Below are 6000 nucleotides of genomic sequence, written 5' to 3'. Positions count from 1 at the left end.
GTGCCACTCACTTGCCCAGATGCTGGGTGGTTTCTTAGAGCAGTTTGGAAAACGGAGGAACAAGGGGAGGATGAGACCGGGCCTCTGGGAATAGCAAAGACGGAGGCTTTGAAAAGTCATCTGTGCTCCAACATCTGGAAAAGACAGCTGTGGCAACTGGAAATTGGAGAAAGGTTTTCCAAGCAGCACAGAGGTAAACTTGCCGGCCTAGATCTGCATGCATTTTCCTATGAGTGTGTGTGTGTGTGTGTGTGTGTGTGTGTGTGTGTGTGTGTGTGTGAGAGAGAGAGAGAGAGAGAGAGAGAGTGGACTATTATGGTATGTGGCTGGAGCCGATGGAGTTGTAAGAATGTCATTCTTTTTTAAGATTAATATTGTAAAATAAATGACATTGCACACAACCCAGTGTCCAAAGAAATCTATAGGGGCCCAATTATTTCTGACTGGGAAAAATAATCCAATGTATCAAAAATACAATAAAAGAAAGGGCCAACCAGGTCCTTGGAATTTCATGAAGCCTGAATTCTGTCTGAATCTCTGAATTTCTGAGTAAATCCCTAACCAATCCATTTCCTTCTCCAAGTTGTTTGGTGGTAGGTCATGCATTATAGAATTTTAGGGACTGCTGGTAAAGGGATGTGAAACGTTTGTTTCCAGATTATTCCCTATTCTTCTAGTTTGTCTGGTTGAACCTCCCTCCCTCCTTCTTAAAACAGCCTTTCTGGCGTTTCATTTCAAAGTTAAGACCACAAGTTCTTTTCTCTTAGCAATGTTCCTGTGTTCATCTCTGAAATACTTTGGCTTATCTTTATTTATTTATTATTTATTTTTGCTGGTACTGGGGCTTGAACTCGGGCCTGGATGCTGTCCATTAGCTTTTTTTGCTCAAGACTAGCTAGCACTGTACCACTTGAATCACAGCTCTACTTTTTTTTTTTTTTAAGTGGTTAATTGGAGACAAAGAGTTTCATGGACTTACCTACCAGGACTGGCTTCATGCCACAATCCTTAGATATCAGCCTCTTAAATAGCTAGGATTACAGGCATGAGCTACCAACCCCCAGTTCAGCCTTTTCTTTATGAAACTTTTGGTTCAGACTGGAGAAGATGCTAAGAGAATGCTTTATATACGTGCTTTACCTCTGTGGATTCATTTGGGATGGAAGTCCCCTTGAATTGCTAAAATCTTGATAACCTATCACCCTGTCCCCCGAATATGCCAGTGGAAGGACCTTGCTGGAACCCCAGAGGAAGCTAACAGGGTAGGAACTGAGGACTCTGTCCCTTGCAGGTAAATGTGTACATCTGCTCCCATCCCTTGGCACCTTCCCCTGGCACTGGCGCTCACCTGGCCTTGGTCATCTCAAGGTTCACGTAGAAGGAAGATGGCTGTTAGAGATGGCAGGTGATGAACAGTGCTCCTGGTGCCTGGGCATGGGCCTGGGTCTGGGCGCATGAACAATTCAGCTAGCAAACTGGGAGGGTGGGAAGAAGGCAGGGGAGGGAGGAGCCGGAGAGTAGCAAGGGGAAGAGAGTAATGGGCCAGGCTGGTTCCCATCCCCTCTACCAACTGAGCTTTGAAGGGTTTGGGAAGTGTTTCTTCCTGTAAATCAAGTGAGTGTGAGGCCGTGCGGAGGGACAGGATCATGTTTTTAGCGGCATTTCCATGTCCATCTCCATCATAAGACATTCACATAGTCACATGAAGGAACTGGTTTGGATGAATCCTGGTGTTAAGATATCTGGTTGGACAGGTTTGGAACTTTCCGAATAGAAAACAGTGTAACTAAGTTTCCCCAAGCCATTTAAGTTGGTTGAAAACTGGTATCTTAGCAAAGAGGTAGCCTTCCCTACTCCCCAACTTTTATTATTATTATTATTATTATTATTATTATTTCTAATGTGTGTGTCAGTACTGAGGCTTGAATTGAGGCCCCTCCTTCCTGCTTTTTTTTCGTTCAAGGCTGGCGCTCTTCTACTTGAACCACAGTTCCACTTCTGGCTTTATTTTGTTGGTTGTTGGGGTTTGAACTCAGGGCTTGGGAGCTATTCCTCAACTTTATTGTCTAAGGCTGGTGCTTTACCACTTGAACCACAGCTCCAGTTCCTGTTTTCTGGTGATTAATTGGAGATAAGAGTCTCATGGAAGCTGGGCGCTGGTGGCTCACGCCTGTAATCCTAGCTACTCAGGAGGCTGAGATCTGAGGATCGCGGTTCAAAGCCAGCCCGGCAGGAGAGACCGTGAGACTCCTATCTCCAATAAACCACCAGAAAACTGGAAGTGGTACTGTAGCTCAAGTGGTAGAGCGCTCGCCTTGAGCTGAAGAGCTGAGGGACAGCGCCCAGGCCCAGAGTTCAAGCCCCACGACCGACAAAAAAAAAAAAAAAAAAAGAGTCTCATGGACTTTCCTGCCTGGGCTGGCTTTGAACTGTGATCCTTAGATCTCAGTCTCCTGAGTAGCCAGGATGACAGGTGTGAGCCACCAGTGCCCAGCCATTGTACAACTCAATGGCAAAACACTCTTTAATTTTAGTGGCAGTGGGGGTTGAACTTAGGGCTTTGTGCCTGCTCAGTCACCTGAAACATGCCTCCAGCCCTTTTAATTTTATTTTTGAAAAGGTCTAACGTTTATGCCTACACTCGTCTCCCATGCAGTCTGACTGTTCACACTTCCCCTAAGGTGGGAGTGACAGATGTGCCTCACTAGACCCAGCTGTACTGGTTGAGATGGGGTGTAGAAAATGCCTGTCTGGCATCCTCCCAAGTAGGCAGGGAAAAGGAAAGAGTCTCCGTAAAAAGGTGAACAAGGCAGGGAAGCATAGAGACGAAAGCAAGTGAGAACCTTAAATTATACCTTCCATAGGTCATCCCTGCCTGCTCCTTTTCTCTTGGCTAGACTCCACTTTTCAGTGTGTTTCCTGTAAGTCGCCATGGTCTCTGCCCCGCCCATCTGTGGCTTCAGGAGGAAGGCCCTCTTTTATGTCTCTAGAAGGAGGCGTGTGACCCATAAGGACATTTTCCTACTTTGTCTTGCCAGCCAGTGGACCACAAAGGCTTCTGCAACAGGAACTTTTCTTTTTTTGGTGGTGGTGGGGTGTCGTGGGGCTTGCGCACTGCCCCTGAGCTCTTCAGAATAAGGCAAGTGCTCTACTACTTTTGCCACAGCGCCACTTCTGGGTTTCTAGTAGTTAAATGGAGGTAAGAATCTCATGGACTTTGTTGCCTGGACTGACTTTGAACCTCGATTCTCAGATCTCAGCCTCCTGAGTAGCTAAGATTACAGACATGAACCACCAGTGCCCAGCTAAGAACTCTGTTTTGTTTTGTTTTTTTTTTTTCTTAAATTTTCGTGTACACTTACCAGTGCTCATCAAATATTTGTCAGAGATCAAACATGGTTTTGGACAACCTCTCTCTTGATCTTTCTCCATCTACAGATGTCTAAATTTCAACAAGATTGTGCATACTGAGGTCATTACATAGGTACCTACTGGAATTCTATATGCTGGTACTGGGACTTGAACACCAGACATCCATCTCTCTCTTCCTCTCTTTTTCTCTCTTTCTGTCTTGATCTCTCTCTCTTCCTCTACCTCTCTACTCTCCCCTCTGTCTCATTTGGCTTTCTTACTTACAGCTCTAGCACTCTGTGGAAACAAAATCTTAATTAGGAATCTTCTCTTTGTTTAAAAAAGGTGTAAGTTCACGAATGAGTGCCTTGGCTTTACAGAATCAGCTCTAGTTCAAGGCCAAGTGTGAAGCTGTATTGTGACCTGGCCCTGTGGCCAGGCTCTAGGTGAGAAGTCTCTGATGAGAGAAGGAAGGAAGGCAGGGTATGAGCGGCCCATGATCCGCCCATTCATATCCAGACACATCCTACACCCAACTAAAGCTCATTGTGCTCCATGGGAAATGGCAGATTCCTTGCCTTCCTTACTGATCAATACAGAAAATGAGACTTGCTGGAAACATTTATTTATTTTGTTGGTTGTGAGGCTTGAACTCTGGGCCTGAGTATTGTCCCTGAGCTCTTCAGCTCAATGTGAGTGCTCTACCACTTGAGCCACAGTGCCACTTCTGGTTTTCTGGTGGTTTATTGGAGCTAAGAATCTTACAGACTTTCCTGTCTGGGTTGGCTTTGAACCGTGATCCTCAGATCTCAGCCTCCTGACTAGCTAGGATTACAGGCGTGAGCCTTGGAAACTGTTATTATCGCTCCAACATAAACCTTTATTGTTGTTAAAATCATAAAACATGTTCAGATTGTGATGGGATATCAGAAAACATGACTGGTAGAAGAGATTTCATATTGACTCTAGATTCAACTTTATTGGTGTATGCTGGCCCTGGGCTGGAACTCAGGACCTTGGCTTTTCTTTGCTCAAGGCTGGTGCTTTCCCACTTGCGCCATACTCCTGCTTCTAGTTTTCCTGCTGCTTAACTAAAGAGAAGCGCCATCGCTGTTACTGTTAAGCATTTTAATTGTAATTGAATTCAAAATGAACTTACTAGGCTTTAAAAAATTATTTTCTCACCAGAATAAATTGTTTTATTCCTTAATACTAAATGGCCAGACTTATGTTTGGTTTTAAACTTGCTTCTATGATTTATATTGCTATTTTTTCATTAAAAAAAGTAATAGCTGGGAGACTATGGCTCACACTTGTCATCCTAGCTACTCAGAAGGCTGAGAGCTGAGAATCATGATTCAAAGCCAGCCCAGGCAGGAAAGTCTGTGGGACTCTTATCTTTAGTTAACCACCCAAAAGCAGGAAGTGGAGCTGTGGCTCAAGTGGTAGAGCACCAACCTTGAACAAAAAAAGCTCAGGGACAGTGCCCAGGCCCTGAGTTTAAGCCCGAGAATAGGCACACATGCATACATGTACACACACACACACACACACACACACACACACACACACACACACACACACAGAGGAATAGATAAGTGGACTGGGTACAGTGGCTCACACCTATAATCTTAGCTACTTGGAAGGCTGAGATTAGAAGAACAAACATTTAAACCCCTGGCTCCCACAGTAACTTTGTTCTGCTACATGAAAACAATAACTTTCTTTGTGGTACTTCTCTTGGTCTCCTTTGAGAGAAAAGATTGCATAGATTATTTTTGAGTATTTTTGACATCCTTTCCTTCTGGAAATCTTTGTGACAGTGTTAAAAAGTCAAAGATCATCTAGTCAAGGGTGTGGTGGTGTTGAGAGCCATTTTGTCTACGTCTCCAGCTACTTAGAAACTTCTTCCATCAGGGAACATGAGAGACAGCCTTTGATGTCTCCCTAGGAGCTCGCAGGACACACGACACAGCGCTGGCCTGACAGAGGTTCACAGCCTTTGTGTGTGATTCTAGGAAGCGTCTCTGTGGCTGGTTTTGTTCTGAATCATGGATGACCAGGGTGCAGGTTGGACTGCACTGCTTGTGACCTTTTCCTGCCTGGTGGCAGACCAAAGAGTCAAGATTGCAGTAGTTTTCTGCAGCGATTTCGGTGGCAATCATAGTCTCTTCTTTAGTCATCCTGAGGCGGGTCTGAGGAGACGTGGACATGGACATAGCATCAATTTGGGTGTGGCTGAGGGCTGAAGACAGGCCCTGGGACCCTGACTCAGTGCTGTATTCCAGCCACAGCGTAGCAGCTCCTCAAACTGTCCCTTCCCTCTCTACATTCAAATGGTCACTGCGGAGCATGTCTATTAGCAGGTCATAGGAGAGCTGCATGAAGGCTTCCGGGTGACACATGGCCGTGAACTTGTGCTCCACCATCTTTTTAACACTCTGCTTTAGTTCCTCACAAAGAAAGAGGTCAGCAAAATACAACACTCTCACACAGTTCTCTGCATTAGTGAATAATTGGTTGGTCGTGAGGCTTGAACTCAGGGACTGGGTGCTGTCCCTTATCTTCTTTTGCTCAAGGTTAGCACTCTAATACTTGAGCCACAGCACCACTTCCAGCTTTTTCTGTGCATGTGGTGCTGAGGAATCC

This window comes from Dipodomys merriami, unplaced genomic scaffold (assembly GCF_024711535.1).
Source record: "Dipodomys merriami isolate MVZ:Mamm:240054 unplaced genomic scaffold, mDipMer1.0.p SCAF_5, whole genome shotgun sequence".
NCBI classification, from domain to species: domain Eukaryota; kingdom Metazoa; phylum Chordata; class Mammalia; order Rodentia; family Heteromyidae; genus Dipodomys; species Dipodomys merriami.
The sequence above is the reverse complement of the archived record's forward strand: the minus strand, read 5'-3'. Positions refer to the sequence as shown.